Genomic DNA, 20834 nt, shown 5'->3' with positions numbered 1-20834 from the left:
CTCCTGCACCCAGGGGTCACTGAGGTGTGACCCTTCCCTGATACCGGCTTAGAACATCCACCAGAGAAAGCTGACACTCTGGCTTCTGGAAGCCATTGTTCCAACTTCCAGGTTCAAACCCCAGCCAGCTCGTTTTAATGGAATTGCAGAAAAGGATTCTACTTGAGCTGGGAAGCAGATCGAGTGGGGAAAATGTGAAAAGAAAAAAAAACTTCCTCTTGAACCTAATATCTCTATCTTTTAAAAGTCAATATTTTTCATTGTCTTCAATGTTATTAATATTACCATATTTGCTTCTTGAATAGACTTAAGGCAACAGTTTCCTTTTTCCCCTGCTTTTATTTTTATTGAATATTTATGTATTTACATTTCAAATGTTATCTCCTTTCCCAGTTCCCCCCTCTTCCATACCCCTCCCCTGCTTCATGAAGATGCTCTCCCTCCCACCCACTCCCACCTCAACACCCAGGCATTCCCCTACACTGGGGCATCGAGCCTTCACAGGACCAAGGGTCTCTCCTCTCATTGATGCCAATGCCATCCTCTGCTACACATGCAGCTGGAGCCATGGGTCCCTCTATGTGTACTCATTGGTTGCTGGTTTAGTCCCTGGGAGCTCTGGGGGGTCTGGTTGGTTGATACTATTGTTCTTCCTGTGGGGTTGAAAACCCCTTCAGCTCCTTCAGTCCTTTCTCTAACTCCTCCACTGGGGTCCCTGTGCTCAGTCCAATGGTTAGCTACAAGCATCCTTGTCTGTATCAGTAAGGCTCTGGCAGAGCCTCTCAGGAGACATCCATATCAGGTTCCTGTCAGTAAGAGGCAACATTTCCTACCCGTTTGGTCTGGGAGCTTTGGACAGTCCACATTTGTGAACTGTCTCTTTTGAAACTGAACACCATCATTGCCAGTTGCCCGTTAAGCCCAATACTCGTTTAAGTCTTTCCCGAGAGCCTCCACCTTTTAAGTCCTTGATGGCAATTCTATTTTACTGTTCTAAGCTTCCTTTATTTACTCATGGGTGAAGGGCTTTACCTCCTCTGGAGGTCAGAGGACAGCTTCAAGGAGCTCTCTCTCTCCTCCCACCATGTGAGTTCCAGGAATCAAACTTAAGTCATCGGGCTGCTGACAAGGTCCTTTACTCTCAAGCCATCTCACCAGCCTTCCTTTTGATGTACCACACTAATGTCTGGCAAAGATTAACCTAGCAAATATCTCAAGCCATGCTTAGGACCATTCGAGGTGCCAAAGCTGAAGTGGGCAACAGGCATGTACATCTCTTCATGGTGTTTCCCAATATAATACTCTCGGGGTTTTTGGAGCATTTAAAACAAAAAACAACAACAACAAAAAAAAACATGTCATTGAAGCTCCAACAGGTAAAAGATAAATTAGCCCAGAGAAAAGCTGAATAACACTTCTGATCCTCTCGGAGAAATCTGAGGGGTGGAGGGATCCTTGATGAGTTGACCTTGGTATAAGGTGATGAAGCCCGGAATAGAAACAATTAATTTTTTATTGGAATTTGCATAGCAATTTTTTTTTCATTTAATGATGGTACCTCTGAGTTCCCACATTAAACCTAGTGTTATTATTGGGAAGTGAATAAGTAGGTACTCATGGAAAAGAAATATTAGTTTAAAAATCATAACTGCTGCCGGGGAGGATGTGCAGTTATGTATCTGTGGTTTAAATGTTTCTGTCTTTTGTCCTCACCCACCTCTAATTCCATCAATGACAGTGAGAAACAGTGAAACCAACATCTTTGATGTTTTTCAGAAAACCATGTCAGTTCATATTTGGTTCTGTTTTCCCCATTGTATTTACCATGTGCATGGGGTGGTGGTGGTGGTGGTGGTGGTGGTGGTGGTGGTGGTGGTGGTGGTGGTGGTGGTGGTTCTGGCACTGATGCTGGTGTTATCCTCAAACATGCATGTGAATGTCAGAAGACAACTTGTGTGAGATGGTTCTCTCCTACCCTGTAAGTCACTGTGGCTAGAACTCAGTTTGTCAGACTTGGAGGCAAGCTCACTTAGCCACTAAGCCCTTTCACCAGCCCTCTTGCTTGGATTTTCAATGATCCTGGATCTAAACACTATGCCCTGGGAAACGTTCTAGAGCACAGTGAAGCTGTCCTGAGATAAGATACCCAGAGTGGCAGAGTGGCTCCTGCTACCACTGACAAGCTCCTGGATCCCAGGCAATCTGTATCAACTTCGTGTTAAAATAAATATATTGTTGCCCAGCTTAGAGAATTCTTATAAGAATATTTTGTAACAAAGCCCTGTAGAATGTTGTATGTCCCAGAACTCTTCGTGCAAAATGTTTCTTTTACAAGTTTTTTCTGCTTTATATTTGAGATGAGGTCCCAGTAACCCAGGTTGGTTGACTAGCTAGCTGAGGATAACTTTGATAACTCTTGTCTCTACATCCTGCATTCTGGGATTGCAGATGGGCACTATCACGCCAAGCTTCCTTACAATGTTTGGAGGCCATGTTTTGTACAGGAGGAGACGGAGCACGGAGAACCTGTTTTCAGGCCAAGATCACACAGATGGCGGGGGTAGCATCAAGTCAAAAGGCAGAGCTTTCTCTTTCTGCTGCTTTCATTCAGGGTCTGTGAACACGCAGAAGGCACACGGGAGGGCCATAAGGCTTATTACTGCCCTGATCTGCAGTCTGTCTACCAGTGCTCTGAGGAATTCCCCTAGCCCAGTGCTCTCTCCAAAGGGGAATAGTCCCCTCTTCCTCTCCCTTGATCTCTTACTTCCCCATCAAACAAGCTCTGTTCTCACTCACTCCTCTGGCTCCCCTCCCACCATCCCCCTCTTTGGTTTTGCTTGTCCCTTGTAACACAGACATAAATGATGGTGACTCCTTGCTTATTTATTTGGTTTTGTTTTTAGTTTAAGTTTGAATAATAGACAAATCAAGATTACTTTATAAAGCTTACAGTCTTTGGTAGTGTCTGGATTGGATGTAAACACGGATTGCACAAGACTATAAAAGCCTTTGTTGGCATTCCAAGAGAATAACCTGGGACCATTAAGTTTCCATTACTTGATGTCCTCTCCTGTCTTCTCCACATAGGCAATGGTGCATGAATTTATGCTCTGGGGTGTATACACTGCACTGGTTTTTGATATGCCTCCCAGAAAGCCTTGTTGGGCATGTGCAAGTGTTTTCTGAGGAATGCCCACTCTGTAAGGGGAACATGATGTACTCCAGTTTCTCATTGAAAGTGAATTTCAGTAAGATATTATCACTTACTCAACACCACCAGGAAATTGGAATAATGAAGTCTTCAGCATTTGCCAAAGATTCTGTGTTGATTTAGAACCGGTTGTTTTCCCACATATTCAGGGAGTTACTTGGAGTGGTTTTTCATGAAGAAAAGTTGGAGTTTAAGAAAGAGTCTAAATATAGACTTAAGCACAGGCACTAAGAGAAAGGCAGGCTTAAGAAAAGGACATTTAAACATATTCTGGAGTGGACAAGGACTTCTCAAGAGAGAAGCTCACTATATGAGTACTGGAATATACTGTTTCATATGTATAGAACAAAATATCACATTTCCAAAATAATAGGACCTGTTTTCATAAGGAATTTTGCAATTTTTCCAACAAGTGTTTTAAAAATCAATTGGATAATCTCTTTTCCTTCCCCTAGAAAGTAACTGTGGAATCATGATTCCAGTGTGTATGTGAGAATTCTTATATGTAATGATTTTATTTCATTTTCCCTCAAAATCCAATAAAACATTATCTCCTCATGAAAAGCTATAAAGTTGTAGTCCTTCTGAAAAAGATATTTATAATTAATCTGAGGTTTCACACATATTTAATCTATTAGTAGAAAAATTTCCCATCTGGACTCCAATTATCTTGCAAAAGTTTGAGAAGAGCCTTTAAAAAAAAAATCCTTGGCCACATGCTATTCTATTCTGTTGACGGCTCTTCCCTGAGAACAAGAGAGGGGAATGCGGCTACAGGCTTCATGAAAGCTTCCGTCTGGAGAAAGGACTGGACCCTAGTTGTCTTCCTACCATTGGGTTTCTTTATCAGTAGAAACCACACACCCTCTGCCATGAGAACTGCACAAAGGAATTCTCAAATGTGATTCGAGGTTTAACCTTGCTTTAAGACTTACGAGTGTTGAGAGGCACCACAGCGTCTCCCACTCCTTCACTCTGAGGGACCTCCTGAACTGTAAGGGAACGGAATGGCTTGAGAGAGAAGTGGGATCGATTGTGCTGAACCATCTGAGATAGATTCTTTCTAAAGGGTAGTACCTGGTTTCCCAGAAAGTCACTGGCCCCACAAGAGACCCCAGCCCATGCCTCTAAAGCCCAAGAGGTTTAGGCATCACAGCAAACATCCAAAAAGGTAGCCCTGGGCTGTGTGTGTGACACTGCTATGTGTGTTGCTGTATGTGCATGCTTGTCTACATGTGTTTTGCCTCTGAAGGTTTGAAGTCAATTCTGAATTAGTTTTCTCACATTGTCCACCTTGGTTTTGGGCAGTGGGGATGGGGTGGGAAGAGAGGGTCTCTAAGTGACCTGAAATTGACCTACACTAGCCTGGCCGGTGAGCCTCTTGTGTCTACCTCCACCTCCTGGGATTGCAAGCACTTTTAATTCTTGTAATCTTACCCAGGATTTTTCACATGGGTTCTGGAGAGCAATCTTGGGTCCTCAGACAGTTTAACTACTGAACTATTTCCCCTGCCCCTGTGTGTTCTTGCTTTTCTGATTCACAGTTCCTTGTACTCAATACACACACACACACACACACACACACACACACACACACACACACACACAAAGCATATATTATGTACATTACATATTTACATTTCAAAACATCCCCTTTTTTGTTTTGTCTTAATGTGATACCAAAAAAAAAAAATGTGTAGAGGTCAGAAGACTGCTTGCAGAAGTTGGTTCTCTCTCTCTCTCTGCATTTTGGGCCACAGGAATCAAACATCACTCTGTTGGACTTCCCAGCAAACACCTTCGCCTCCTGAGCCATCTCACCATCCCCAACATTTCACTCTTGCCATGGATAATTTTAGTTGTAGTTAGCTAAAGACAACAAAGGACATGTTTGTCAGGGATGATGTACTTTCCATAGTAGATGCTACCAGCATTTCAAGGTCAGTGGCTTCAAGCGAAGTAAGATGCTGCTCGCCAGTCATCAATGTCTGTTATAAGAGGACTTGGGGGTTCAAAGCAACGTAAGCTGCTGGTCTCTAGCAGGCAGCACTGCATCCTCAGAATCAGCTGGGGATGATATTCGATTTGTGGTCAGGAAGGAGCATCAGCCCTCCACGTTGCATCCTGACAAGAATAGGATCTAAAGTTTTCTAGTTATTCCAGTTTTCTTTCATTTGGATTTAATTTGATTTGAGTTCTTTTCTGTCCACTGTCTCTTGAAGGAGAGACATTCCCTCCTGTCTCTAGAAACCTTCTTGGAGGAGTCCATTGCTCCCTCCCATCTGCAACTTGGTTTAGCCAGGCTTTGATTAATAGGGACCACCCTATTGTTCATTTGTTTGACGAGGGGATGTGTGCAACGTGTGTTCCCGGTGAGTGAGATTTCAGTAAAGAGCTGGCTGTGCTTTCAAACCCTCCTTGCCTGTGAAATCCAGCCTCTTGAAACTGGAGGTCAGTGGGGAGCAAGCAGAGGTGTTTTATGCTCCCCCCACTGCACCGTCCAGACACCAGCACCTGTTAGATGTGAGGGTGAAATGATTGTGTTGGAACTCTGGGACGGAGCCCTAATTCGGACCTGAATTAGGCTGTGATGTAGGCTGGATAACGAGCACAGGAGACTGCCCACTGCTACACATCATTACCATGCAGATCATGAAAGCAAATGAAATGGTTCGAGCAGATAACAGCTGGTTTTATTCTGCTTTTCAAAGATTCCCTTAAACAACCCTGGGTCTCCTGGCTTTTATTTAAGGGTGAACACCCGATTGTAAACACAGGAGCGATGCGTTCTCATGATGTCAGTAATAAAAGCATGTATAGAGCAAGCTGCATGTGTATTCTGGAAAGCCACCTAACCATTAAAGCCAAGAAACATAGTCTGGCACAAATCTTATTATGTGTCCAAGAGGACTTGATGGTATGCACATAAGAAAATGTAATGAACCAGCGGGAGAGGGGAGAGAGGGGAGGGGGAGGAGCTGGCTTTGCTCTCGGAGAGAGGTTAGCTGCAGAATGAGGCAGAGAGAGGTAGAGCTGCCAAGATCATCTGAGAAAGGGGTTAGCAGAGCATGGGGACTAGGAGCAGTTGCTTTTTGTTTCCCAGCGGCATGAGAGCATCCCCCGCTTGCATTTTTGCCGATTAGTTATCTGCGATGAGGCTGTGACACAGGAAGAACTCAAGAAGAGAGGGACCCGGGTCTTCCTTTCTTGGGGAATTCAGAACTCATCAGAGGCGATGGGTATCTATTGTGTTTGTAATTGCTATGATCATTATCATAAGCATTAGGTCTAGCTCGCTTGAAGAATTCCGAAGCACCACACGCAGCTCATCAGAATTCTGTAAAAATAAAATCGTGTGCAGGGGGGATTTTGCAGAGCACAGCTTATGGCAGAGCCATTCAATCGAATGAGTCTCATAATGTTGTATAAAAAAAGCAAGGATAGAAACAATCTCTTCTAGATGTTCTATAAGAAGATCGCGCTCGTCTTTTTCAAAGCATTTTCTTATTTTAGTATAATTGGAGTTCTTTATGAATGGGTGGTTGCATTAATAAGGTAGAAATAAATTATCCCTTTACTGTATTTAGTAATAAAAATGTTGGTGTCTTAGAAAAATAAATGTATATACATATAAACTTTGTACGTAATATTTGTTTATGAACCACGTAGATTATAAGGTAAACCCGTAGAAGAATTCACAAGCAGCTTAATACTGAGGATCAGCTGTTGGCGTGCTTAGAACTGTGCTTAAAATAATTTTATTTAAAAAAATGAGAGGCATAAAAATGTCAACTGCATATATTTACTGCTCAAAGATCCTGGTTCACCTGTGCATAAATACAGCTGTCCCCAAGGGTGTACACGTTTACAGATGCAAATTTGTCTTTTACCTGCCCAACACATGTGCTACAATGGATCTCAAAACTAAGCAGTGTAAACCGGCTAAACATGGGGGGTTTCTGGTATCTCTGCCAGATAAACTAAGGTATGGTCCTGGGTCTAAACTGAAGATGGATTTTCTGATCTTGGGTGCTCAGTAGTCTGTATGGGAGGGGCCAGCGACATAAAGTCGCACCAGCTCACTCTAATAATCGACCTTCTAGTTCTTTGTATCAATAGGAGATGGCATAGAGCGTTGCTGTTTTAAAGTGACCTTTCCAGTTCTTTCGGAAACAGATCAAACTGCCAACATTTTCCATCAGTGTATAAATGTTGATTCTGTGGGCTCAGGCTAAATAAAATAGAGCAACAATACCCAGCCAACCCTGCCTATGCCTTCCAACTTATGCCAGTATTCTATCTGCAACTAATGAAACCTGCTACATTCATAAATTGTGAGTTACTGGTTTTACATCTCCCCTCTCTTCTCTCCTCTTCCTCTCTCATCCCTTCCCTGACTCCTGTTCTTCCTTCCCTCTAGGAATATTTTCTGGACTTGGCCCTTTTCACTGCTGCATACACTACTCAAATAGAAAAGTATAAAAGAAAATGTACACAATGCAAACCTGGGTTTCTAACCTAGGAAAAAGGTGGCCATTAGCATATCAAAGCAGGAGCTGGCCACCAGGTTCTCTCTGAAACCCTCAGTCCCTACCTGTTCCAGGGCCTGCCCCGCTGGTGCTGGCTACACCTAAACGTCTATAGCCCAGAGGCTAGGCAGCCCTCCCTCCAGCTCCCCTCCCCTATATAATCCAACCATTTCGGTTACCTGGTCTTTTCTTTTCTACCCTTTACCCTCCTGGCATCCAGATCTGCCTCTCCCTGAACATGTCCTTTCTTTGCATGGCCTGGTTCAGGGTCAAGTCCACTCCGGCCTCTCCAAGATGCCCCAGCCTCTGGCTATGGTCTCCTTTTGATCTACAATCATGGTACCTAGGGGCAGTCTATTCTTTCTCTTTTACTTCTTTATTTCATTCATCTGGTGCCAAAACTCAGGGCCAGTCGAGTTCCTCCGTTTTGCTTCTTTCTTTCTTTTTATTTTTTCCATTCACTGCAGAAAAAAAAAACACACACACAAAGAGTAAATTTTGTACCGAGTAGCATTATAAATAGCCTGTGAATAAATTGGTCTTTAAAATGCCTAAGATGAGGTTTTAGAATCAGCAAAACACGAAGCTGCATCAGTCAGGCACCTAAAGCAGGCTGAGTGGAGCTCCAAAATTCGGTGGCTCCTGTTGGCTTACATACAGTACACAGACTGTTCATATGGCTAGCAAGCATGAACTTGGATTCCACGTGAATATCAAGTTGGGAAGCCAAGCACTCTATGAATATGGACATTGGTGGTGTGTATACATAAAATCTCCCCATAGTGAGGCAGGGTACTGTGCTGAGAATGGTTCCCACCACTGCTAATCTCCCTGCTTTAGGTGGAATCTCTCTTCTGATCGTGGCAGGTGTCATGATGGCTTTGTAAGCCCTCATTCATCAGATCGCAAGTGGACACCGCAGCCACCCCTTTTCTGTAGATCCATGCAAAATTATGATTCCTTCACGTTTCAAACAAAGAGATACGCCATTTGTAAGCAAAGGAGGGTAAATGTCACTTTCCCGCTTTTCAAGACTCAAAGTAATCCAAAATCAAGATGAGCGAAGACGCTAGGAAAATCTGCCCCTTGGCCCTGCCTTAGGCGCCTAATGACTACAAGATGTCTGGAGCATATTTGAGCAGTAAGAAGAATCTGCTTCCCGAAGGGAAACCGCTCCTGAGAACAGACCCAGAGGTACAATAAATAAATGGACAGGTCCAGGAAAGTCTGGATCACAGCACGTTCTGAAGTCAAAGAACAAAGCTGAGAGCATCACGTGACCTTTCTATGCCCTTCTGTGAAAACCTTTTCCATGATGATGGCTTCCACAGTGCTCTTTCTAAGCAGACGTTTTTCTTACTTTGAGTTTCATGGTGCCATGCTACCAATTCGCAGTTTGCTATCGTGCCCCAATCCTGCATTCCCCCCACGACACTTTGCCCCAGCAGGAAAGTGCTGACTACCTAAAAGAACCAAGATAGAGGAAAAGCCTATGTTAGAAACAGTGCGTCGAGTTCTTCTCTACAAACTAGGGTAGAACCTGCGCGATTCTCTTTGACCGTGCTGGTTTGGACTTTGAATAGCACAGCTCCCGGTGCCGCTCTCTCCTCAGCCTTTCTCTCAGTTGTCTCACCTTTCCTCCAGATTAGTCCTGGCCTACGAGCCCTGGGCATCAAAGGAATTAGGTCAGACCCAGAAGAAATCAGGTTGCAGGCAAGGAAAAATAATTTAAAAAATAGAAGCTTGGAACCTCTGTGCGCCTTCAGGCAGACTAACGAACCCTGGCCTTAGATGTAACAGTATTAAGTAATTGGTATATCAGAGAGACACAGCAAAGATGTTGGAGAGACCAAAGATTTTAACGGCATGGAGCTCTGAGCAATTTATTTAAAGCTGGTCTGCACATACTGTTCAAATCAACTGGCTTCGGAGACTTCAAACAATATTTGCAATTAAAAAAAATAATTCCAGAAAAAGATCTGGAACAATATCTGTTTTCCTATATAATTTGGGGTTTTTTATTTTTAGTTTGAATTTCTATCTTATACAAGATTAGCAATCTTTAATAGTCCATGTGATCTATACCCAGCAAAGAGGTTAGCGTGTTCAATGCTTCTTACTCAATTACTCTTATGCTATCTTCTCTTGGGTTTCTCTAAGGATTATAGATGAGGGTGTGTGTGTGTGTGTGTGTAGGATGATGTCATTATGCATGTGAAGGCAGGTACAAGACAGAATGAGGCCTGCCGTTGGACGAGAAGGAAGGATGAGTGGGAGAAAAGTTTTAGAGAGGGGAAGGAGACTAGAGGGAGAGAACAGCCCCCACAGTTCTGTCCCTAGTGTGGGATAAAAGAAAGCTTTACATATATACATATATATGTAATTATTATATAATTATTACATATATATGATTATTTTATATGTATATATAAAATTTTACAGTGACATGTGTGATATTGTATATAATATATACTATTATATATGCACATTAGAGAGAGACTTCGGGAGGTGATCACGCTTAGTCCATCCTCCAGATGACTGTTTTAGGTGCCATTATAACTGCCTCCAGCGTGATTGGAGGAGCCATCCACATCTAAGCTACAGTATCATCCAAGGGTGTGCTAAGAATAGCCACAGCCGAGAGCAAGGCCTGGCAGAGACGCCAGGGGAGGCGATCAAAGTCGGCAGTAACGTTCAAGAGTGTTTTCCAGAGCTGGCCCGTGGAGATGGGACTATTTATATGTGATCTCTCAAGCTTGGACTGTATTTTGGGAAAGATATTTCCCTCAGAATGCTTAGATTAGCCTCTATTCATTCTCTTCACCTCTGACAGGTTTTCTTGGGTGAGGGAACAGAACTTCGGGTGATTCCAGTCATGTGCACACCACCATATTTGATGTTCAGAACAACCCGTGAGAAACATACCAGTGCTGTTTGTATGCCAGTGCACGGCAAGCATCTTGTTAGAAGGCCCCAATCTGAGGGTAGCAAAGAAAGTTTGAACGAGGGGCACCTGCATTATTCCCAGTATTTTTTCCCATCTTGTATAGGTTTTAGGTTTAAGGGAGGATGAAGACTATGGTTTCCAGGTGCAGTGAACCCCACTTTGATAGCTTTGTGACATGTCCTCGAAGGACGATCATGTTGTTATCAATAATCCTCATCAATAGTACAACTGTAATCTGAGGGAAAGTCAACTACTATTTAGAGTTGTGAGACTTTACTTGGCTGAGAGGAATACCCGAAGGAAACAAGGGAAGGGAGATAAAACTAATGTGGCTGTCTCTGAGCTTTCAGGCCATCAGGCTAGGGCCCACATTCTCTTCTTCATTGACTCACCCAGGTCTCCAGCCTGGGGTCCTGCAGTCCACTCTTAGGGTGTGACTCTCTGACCTCAAGTAGTAATTCTCTCTAGAAACACCCTCACCAATGCACCACAACTGGGCTTTACCAACTTCCTGCTTCTCTCACTCTGAGAGTAAATATCAAGTGTGCTGTTATGATGTTCTTTTAATCCACATACGTTTCAGCTCCTCGTGTTTAAATTCATTTAGTCTTCACCCTGAGATAGGCAGCCATTCTTAACTCTGCAAGACAGGAAACTGAAGCAGATAAGTGACTTCTCCCAAGTCACCAACCAGAATGAGCAAGGGTCAACTTACTACATTGTCATTACTTCACATTGTGTGACAAGGAGACGCTTCCTTCACACTGTCATTTTGACTTTGTGACTGGAAATAAACTCTAAGGATGACGTTTTACATGCACGAGACCTTGTGCCTTGAACGACCTGTCCTCATCGCCATCCCCTAGTTCTTAACACTTACCTCTGACACTTGAGCTCTTGGGACAGGCTTCCCAGAACCAGAGACGTGACTTACAAGCCTCTCGATCCTCAATGAACTGTTATTTGCTCCTGTCCCCCTGTACTGTGCCGACCCGCTTTGATTTCTCAGTCCCATGGGACCCTTTCAAGCAACGGGAGAGAGGAGACTCCCACCTCAGTGTCTTCCTGCCATTAGCTAATAGTGTGTGAATGAGGCATAAAGCACATGACCCCCTTGGGTCTTAGACTTATGAAGAGATAGAAGGAATAAAATGGCACACATATTTGGTTGAGTTAGAGTTGGATAGAGCGAGGCAGGTATAAACAAAGTAAATGGTACCAAATACCGGAAATGGTGCACACCGCCTGTTTTTTTTCATAAAGAGAAACACTCTTGACCCATCCTAAAACATATTTTTTTTGAATAGCCATTGGCACTGATTCAAAAGGTAGTGGTTATGTTTGCTCTTGGGAAGTTCTTCTTCCTTCCCTTCAGCATCACTTACTCCCCATCAGGAAAGGGGGCCTTGGGTTCCCTAGTCGCCACACCATGAAGAGTCTGTCCTGCATTGATGTCTCTAAATGGGGTCCTTCTTGTCTCTTGGCCACTGCTCTGAAAGATGCTGCTGCAAAACCTGACCTCTGTCACCTTTACCCGATTCCACAGTGAACGCACTCCGACATCCTAAACCTGCTGGGTGTAGGTTCGACTTTCGGATAGATACATCATCTGAGTGCTGAAAAGCAGAGTGCACACAATTTCCAGTGATTTATGTCTACTCCCCGTGACAGAGCTCTCCTGGCAGAACAAAAATAGATGAAATAGAATGATTTTCTCATTAATAACTGCATCTTTGCAAGAAAATGATATCACCTACAGAAACATATGTGCGAACTTCAGGCTGCCTTTACAGATAGTTTTGTTTTATGGTTTATGAACACAGCATTCTGCTAAGGGCTAGGGATGTAACCCAGCAGTAGGCACTCTCTCGCTTAGCATGCCCAAGGCCAGAAGTTTGTTCCACAATGCTGCAACAATTAATTGACGGGTTACTCACTTAATCAAGATAAACAAAAAGAGAAAAAAGCAGGCTGTTATCGGAGAAGCATTGCCCTTGAAAGATTTTGAGCTGTTTACTACAGGGAAGAAACAACAGTCTTCTTGGAGAGCTCCTTTTGACAGTGATCATCAAAGCAGAAAAACACAGAGGGAAGACTGGCCTGTCTCCTTGAAATCAGTGGTCCTGAGTTTTGTCAATAAAAATGAATTTTATCAAAACTCTTTTACATTGGCAAACAGCTTCTCATCTTTTAAGTGACCGAACAATTATTTTCGTGATTGCATAACTTAACATTATTGGATATTATTTTCTAGATATTTAAACAGAGCCCACTGTATGCCAAACACTAGGCTAGTTACACGCAGCATAATATGTCCTCAAGTTAAATATCTTGTTTGTCTCTGTGTCTTTACTCCTGGGACCTAATGCTATGACTACGGGCAACATGAAGTGGCAAGCCAGCCAACCCCTGCACCCCTAACACACACACACACACACACACACACACACACACTCAAACACACACACACATACACACGCACTCTAACACACACACTCAAACACACATAACATACACGCACACTCAAACACACACACACTAACACACACACACACTCAAAATAACATAAAGGTCAGAAAGATATGTGTGTGAACGTGTTATAATTAACACCAATGATAACGTCTTTGAGATTACATGAAATCAGCCCCTCTGGATCGGAGTCAACCCAGAACACAGAAATTAAAATCCCTGCTTGTTACTAGTGAGCAGCAACAAGGCTGACTGGAGCCTTTCCATCTTCTGCTTACAAATCGAGTAACATGCAAAAATCTTTCTGACTCTTGTCCAGTTGCGTTGAGCCCATTGAATATGTTAGTGCAACTTTGGTACCTTCACAATGTGTGTATTTTATATATATATGTAAAATATGTATCTGTATATATGTATATACAGTATGCATGTATATATTATACATAAACAACATACTTATATAATTATGTATGCATGCTATTTTTAGGTTTCGGTTGTTTGAAGGTTATATGTGCATATATATATATATACATGTATATATGTACACAGGTGTATATGTATAAATGTGTATGTTCAGGTGTGTCTAGAGACAAGATCACAAGAAGCCCAGGCTGACCTTGGACTCGCAGTAGCAGAGACTAACTTTGAACTCCTAATCCTCCTCCCCAATCCTCTGGCTCTCAGTGCCTGCTTCTCTTTGTGTATCTTTAGCTACAACCTTGTATTGTCATGGACGTGTATGAAACCCTGTTTGGGAGAGAGGGAGAGAGAGGGAAAACACCGCGTCCTCACAAACTCTAAGACGCATGTGACTCTGGCCGAAGACCCATGTATCAATATACACGCAGATTCCTACAACTTCGGAGAACTTTCAACATATATGTTTTTGTCCCCTAATAAGGATTATATGTTGAAAAAAAGTGTGTGTCCTCAAAACGTCTTTGCCTCCTGCTCCGGAGTCCTCTCCTGGTCTCGCAAGTCTCATTGGGATGCTTGGTAAACAAGCTTCACCTTTCTCTCTCCAGTCTCAGGGTAGAAAGGGTCCCTTTAACTCCCGCAGACAGTAAATCACAGTCTGTGTGGTGGTTCTCAGAAGACACTTAAAGGGCTGAATTGGACGCTCTACCTAGCGCCCTTGCCAAAAGAGTTCGGAAATGACTTCCAGCTTCCCACAGTAATAAAATGGCACTGTTTGGCATCCTTAAGGTAATAAAACTGATTTTTCCCCCCATTCTAGTAAACGAGAAGAGAGGCCTGGTTGTTTGAAAAACTGATTTAAATTCATGTGTTTGCCTCAAATTATAAGGCGTGATATGAAAACACTTAGGTGAACCTCAGACCACCTCAGAAGGTTATTATTATCCTCAGCTCTCTGGGGAAAGGAGCTGGGGGTGGGGGCGAGCAGGAAGGGTGGCCAGGTGCCGTCGCTCTGCGGCCACGGTCAATAGGTGGCGCTCTTCCCACTGAGTCGGGTTGACCCAACGCGGAGGCTGCTCCTTGGAGAGTTATTATCTTGCTTGAAGGAAATGCTGTGGAAGTTCCCTCATGTCTCTGGCACTGTTAAATAGCTCTGGAGTCTAATCGCAGGCTCCAGATTCACTTTGTGATGAAAAGGCTCTAGGAAACAGGCCCTGTCTTTAAGACGAGACCTCAAGCAGAGAAGTGCCGTCATTTGTATACAAGACTTGAAAATTACATGACACGTGCTCCCCATTGTTTCAAAAGAAAAGGAAAAAAAAATCCAACCGGCGTTCTTCCTATTTGACTCACAGGGTCTAGAAGGAAGTTCGATCATCTTCACTTCCCATGTAGCTATTCACCTGCAACCTGCAACCCTGGGATTTCTTCTAGACTACACATCTCCAACTAAAAGCAAACATTTCGTGAAGGAGGAAGGCCAAAAGCTAGTCAGCCAAGCACCGAAGACTAGAGCACTCTGTTTTGTTCAACTGTACTAGAAGCGAGAATTTAAACGGTTTTAACCAGAAAAGGACAAGATTAATCTGCCGTGTACAGGGTCTAACTCACGTTTTGTCTCTGTTTATATGCTGCAATTAGAAGGATGTTACAAAGGAATTAGGGGCATCTCAGAAAGAATCTGGAATGACTCGCTGACTTCAACTCGCTTCACTTCAGCTACCTTCAACTCATCACATTCTTAATTGAGAGTCACCAGCGCCCTTTGTATAGTCTCTTTGTTAAAATATCTGGAGCAGCAGCCTCGGTAGTTCGAGGGTAATCATTTTAGTAGACAAAACTATCGCAGATCCTAAAAACATAATTGCATAAAGAAACCGGATGTCGACACACCCTGCTTAACAATGGTGAGGAAGGGATGACCAACACCCCGCCCCCGGACAAAAGATACACTAAGAAGAAGCAGAACGAACCAGATCATAACGGTGGTCTGTAAACACTTAGTGCTTCTTTAGTAAGCCTATGACAGCTTGGTTCAACAGAGAGGGAATTAGATGGAGATGCTAATGACCGAGCTCACGAATACTTCCAGGGTGTGTGTCCCAAATCAGAATCTCAGGAACTGAGTGGGGGACCGTCTGTGATAAATATCAGAAGGGATCCTTTCTGCCTTAGTCCCAGAATGTCCACGGAGACTGCCTGCCCACTGCTCACCCTTAAACACTACCTTCAAGGACCCCATTTAGCTGTCTAATTATGTTGCCTTCACCGAGACTCAAGCAAGGGTTCTCTAAAGCAGGAGTAGAGTTCCTGACCAGTCTGGATTCCCGCACTCCAGCCCCTTGGCGGGTCTTTTATCCCCTGCTCTCAGGATTTTAAGCTACGAGCTTTTCCAAGAGATCTTATCTTATTTAGCTATGCACATAGTAAGTCAATAACTATTTGCTGAATGATGAAACGAATGAATTCATGTGAACATTAGCTGCTTGATTTTTTCTTCCTTCTTTGTTAAAACAGAAGTGATTTTACTTTCGGCAAATACCTACAGATGAGAACATATAGATTCTGGACTTTCAAGGACAATGTTTGTCCCCGAAGATAAACACTCCATGGCGCTCACACTGAACAACATTCTGGTTAAAAACAAAGAGAAAATGAATTAATGGTTGGCAAATCCAGAATCTCTGCCCCCTGTTAAAAGAGTTTATGGCTTTACTGAGATTTGTCCCTCACTATCTCCCGTAGCTAGCTTTAAAGTACCTATTTATCTTCCCGTGATATAAATATTATTGAATACATGACATACATGAAATAGTCAATTTCCTTTGTATATTCCTAGTTGTGGCTGGCTGATTATGACCCTCTGATGAGGGAAGAAGGAAACAGTGCACAGTTTGCATCCAAGTAACATCCCTCATAGTCTTGTAACAGAGAAAAATGAACTTATTTGTCGATGTAGCGCTATCTTGGTTGAGTGCCTTGGCCCCATACGAAATAATTCACAGAGTGCAGGAGCACAACAGGAAAGCGATCGCCCTTTCTTCACTCCACACATTCAGGGAGCTACCCCTGCTGGTTTACTATTGCAGGGCGGGGCTTCTAAATTAATATGTAGGTTAAAGAGTTCCCGAAAGGGAGCCTTCCCAGTCGTCCGCACTTACACAGCATCTGCAAGCGGGTGTAGTGAAACCGGTTCTGCGCGCAACTGCACGGGAACAGGCTCCGTAGATCTGGCCTGCATCCCAGGAATGCGCACGTGTCCAAGTTTCTCAGGTAACTCAGGCAAGTTGTCCCTGGAAGCCGCTGAAGGAGTCACAGTCTGAAGAGGTAAAGAGCTTTTCTTTCTATGCCAAGCTGCATTCTAGGAACAACAAACATTTTCCTTAACTACGCTATCCTTTTCCTGTAAAGTACAGTTTACCTGTCCCTAAACTACATTCTACAGATTTCGACAAAGTTGGCCGTGATCTGTGAGTAGGGTGACTTATAAGAATCCCTTTTAAAAGAATAAAATTAACTGAGGGTTACTAAATACAATTAAAAAGAACTTACATCTTGAGACTATATTTTAGGCCAGGTGTGGTAATAACACACCTAGCAGCACCGCACGCAGAGAAAGGAGACAGGAGGACTGAAAGTAAAAGTCCGCGTCTTCTAGGTTAGCAAATCATTACACTGGTAACTCATAGACTCGTTACCTTGACTCTTTATTAGATAGTATTCAAAAGTCCCCATGTCCCTTGCCAACTCACCATTAGATTCCCACATGAGGGTTTTTGTTTTGGGTTTGGGGTTTTTATGTGGTGACTGTTTGTTTGTTTGTTTGTTTAGTTGTGTTTTGTTTGTTCTGGTGTGTTGTTTTGTTTTTGTTTTTTTTTTTTGTAACTTTTGAAAGTTCTTTTCCTTCCTTAGCAACAGTGTGAGCTTCTTGTTGACTGAATTATTCCTCTGCATTAGACTTTCGGTCTTGGTGGTACCATGCTTCTGGGGCTGTGGAAAAGATACCTAGAAGAGCTGTTGTACTAAGATCTTTCTGCTGGGGCTTTGCCAGCATCTCAGAGGCAGACCTTCTCTGACTTAGACAGTGTTCCTCTTCCCCAAGGGGAGTACTCCTAACAACTAGAATCCAAAGACACTACAGAAGTATTTTCTAACACATCCCCATCCCCACCCCCATCAGCAGTAAGACATAAGACTTTGATTTCAGAACTACACAGTACCCAAGAAGAATCCAGAAAAACTGGCCTTGCAAGGGCTCCCATTTCAGTCTGTTGCATTAGATAACATAGCTTTTGGCTAATCACAGTTCTGTACAAGGCTCCATTCTTCGTTGAACTTAAGCATGAAATATAGCCTTGTGGGTGTCGTTGGTTCCTGGACTCTGAAGGCTTCTGTGCCATATGAAACCAATAAAATACATTTTTGTGGCAGGACATGGTGGCTCATATCTGTAATCCCAGCACTCAGAAGGCTGTACCAAGACGGTCACTGAGAGTGGAAGGCTAGATAGACTGGGCTATGTAGCCAGAATAAAGCCTGACAGAACAACACAGGAAGGCCCTGTCACCAAAGAGAAAGAAGAGAAAGGGGAAAGGACAGAGGGAGGGAAGAAGGAGAGGGAGGGGGAGAAAGGAAAAGAGGAAGGGTAAAGAGAAAGGACTTTCTCTTGTCTTTCCTGAGCCACAACTGTCACAAGAGATGAGCAACATGACAGTCTCCTGCCTTAGCGTGTCATCAGTCAGGGGAGGGAGAAAAGTACCTCATTGTGAACTGAATTGGACTCAGTATTCCTCAGAGAAGCATCCCTTGGCAATCCATACACGGTCTCCTTGTCTCCAACGTAGCCAGGTCACCTCTTCAAAAGATTTTATACATGTCTCCAGTCTCTCTTTTTTTTTACCTTTAAGATTGCTGTCCTGCGATAGGCTGTTTAAAAAGGTCACTAGTCCTTGAAGCAGGATGGAAAAGTTCAATCGCCATCAACCCCTAGCCCACCACTTCCCATGAGAATTAGACCCATCCACACGCACAGCTCCTTCCCAAGACGATGTCCTTGGTATTTCAATTCACATGCTCTACCGTCTAACAGAAGCGCTCTACCGCACTGGGGAAAATGGTGTGGCTGAGGAGAGACTGGATTTGTTTCCGACTGTTTGTGAAAACATGGTCTCTAATAACATCGACCAAATCCATGTGCGAAAGCTGCTCAGAAGGAAACAAGCCAGCACATCTGCCTTCTCAAAAACAAACCGAGGCGGGAGAATCCACTTTCCGAAGTTTTAAAAGGAAAAGAGAATGCGAGCGTTATTTTTAAATATCTGCTTCCTTATAAGAATTTGCCCTGGGGCCTGGAAACAATTATAATGAAATTTTGTGGGGGAAACCCCTGCTGTCTGTACGGGGACATTTCTGCCAGGCTTCAAATTAGAGCTCCTATAAATCTTGGAACTGAGCAAAGAACGGAACAAGAATCGTTTAACATACCTGTCAGTGTTTGCACTTAAGGAAGGAGCGCGGGGAAGATTCCCAGATCAACTTCTTTAAGTTGTTGAGCCTGACGCAGGAGGGCCTGGTCTTCAGTTTGCAGCATCTTACACAGACAGATGTGTGTCAAAGTGGAATGTCCGCTCTGCTCGTGTGTGTGTTTTTTTTTAATAGAACCATGGTCATTTTGGCTCAGTTCTCCATACCAGTACATTCTTTGCCCACATGAAAACCTGCTAGCTAGTTGCTATAAACAAACGCTTAGATGGCTTCTCCTCAAGGAGAGATAAAGCTGAGAGTCCAGGTACACATGTCCCGTCCTGTGGCCAGCCAGACAGGAAAACCAAACATAATGAATGGAACCAAGGGTTTCCTGCCAGTTGCCCGGATGCAGTACACCGCTACGTTGGAACATGTTATACTGTTTGGCTTTACTTGGCTTTGTTTTCCTGAGACAGGTTCTCATGTAGCCCAGGCTGGCCCGAAGCTCATTACATAGGCAAGATGACCTAGCCCTGCGTTAGGCTTTAGATAAACCTACCTCCTTAGACAGTGTCCTCACCCCTCTAGCTCTGTGTCTGTGAAGATATCTCTTCCAAAGCTCTGAGAAGGGAAGCTTACCAAACGCCTAAACTTCCACACTAAAGAAAGCAAATAGAAGTTGTAAGAGAGTAAGTTTCCCTGCAGATTGCAGCCAGGGACACCTCTACCCTTTGAATCGATTTCAGCTCAGTGGGCATGGTCCGTGTTTCCTGAAATTCTCGCCGTTCCTTTGATAATAAGCTAAAGTGTATTGTTTTGTCCTCCAGAGCCGCAGACCGCTGCTAACACAAGGAATTTTGATTTGAAGATCTTTTGCTCACATAATTATACATCCTGTCCCAGATTGCATTGAGGGAAGTAAACAGCGCCTCTGCCTCTCCGTCTGTTGCCAGACATAGGGGAAAGGCCAGATGGGTTCAGTAGCTAAAGCTAAGGAAGACACTCTCACAGGCCATGGCTAGGAAGTTCAATATTATTCCATGCCTAACAGCAGCTGTTTCTGTTTGAACTCCGGGCTACGGAAGATGAACTAGGTTAAACGGTAAATCACTGAATATCAGCTGGGTAAAAGCACGGGTACACGTTGTCTTTGTACATGCAAGGAGTTTGGCTTTTCTATGCAGATAGCCAAGGACAGAACCACCAACAGGGAAACCACGGAAGCCTCAGACAATGACTTTTGGGTTTGCAGTTGGCAAGTAAAGAATTGTGAGCAAATACTCCTCTGGAGGAAAGCTGGAAACACATTGCTGCAGCTAACATAGCTACGAAATATTTAGGGACATGTGATCCCTTCAGAGCTTCGTTTTTCTCCCATTAGGTGTTTTTTTCTTCAGGGAAAGAAAAAAAGTCATTTAAATCATGTCTACCTAATAGCACAGACTCAACGCAAAGCCTACAGTCTGCTCACTTCCTCTTACTATTGATCCACCTCTTGGTCATATATGAATATCTTAACTGCAGATAAGGTTCATAGCTATTCAGAACTGAGGCTGTACCATCATGGCACCTCATACGGTTTTCAGGAGTCTTCCACAAAGTAGATCTCTGTCACCGGCTTCCAGGAGGAGTGGGATGGTGGCACACTAGTGCGGCTCTACAAGGGCCTTCTCTGTGGGCTCGGATCTACACTGCCTGACCCCACACAGGTTCTGTGTTCTTTACTTCATCTCAGCTGCATGTGCTTCTATGCTGTGTGGGGCCACTGAAGGTGCCGTGTCCACGTAAATGTCAG

General features: G+C 43.6%; 1 protein-coding gene and 1 long non-coding RNA gene across 14 annotated transcripts in view; one reads left to right on the top strand and one right to left on the bottom strand.

The window, feature by feature from the left end:
- Positions 1-20834, top strand: part of Adgrl2 (adhesion G protein-coupled receptor L2) — a 631071-nt gene that overhangs the window by 85120 nt on the left and 525117 nt on the right.
- Positions 6951-19871, bottom strand: LOC120101101 (uncharacterized). 7 transcript variants are annotated; one of them, XR_010064522.1, is made up of 4 exons: positions 18333-19871; positions 16735-16934; positions 16120-16206; positions 6951-8201 (listed from the first exon to the last, which is right to left on the bottom strand). It is a non-coding gene; the product is annotated as an uncharacterized LOC120101101 (long non-coding RNA). The 7 variants fall into 7 exon arrangements; XR_010064521.1 differs by having other exon boundaries at positions 16120-16934; XR_005501508.2 differs by having other exon boundaries at positions 6951-16934; positions 18333-18499; positions 19058-19868.

This window comes from Rattus norvegicus, chromosome 2, assembly GCF_036323735.1.
Source record: "Rattus norvegicus strain BN/NHsdMcwi chromosome 2, GRCr8, whole genome shotgun sequence".
Classification (NCBI taxonomy): Eukaryota; Metazoa; Chordata; class Mammalia; order Rodentia; family Muridae; genus Rattus; species Rattus norvegicus.
Note: the sequence above shows the minus strand (reverse complement) of the source record. Positions and strands in the feature narration are given on the sequence as shown.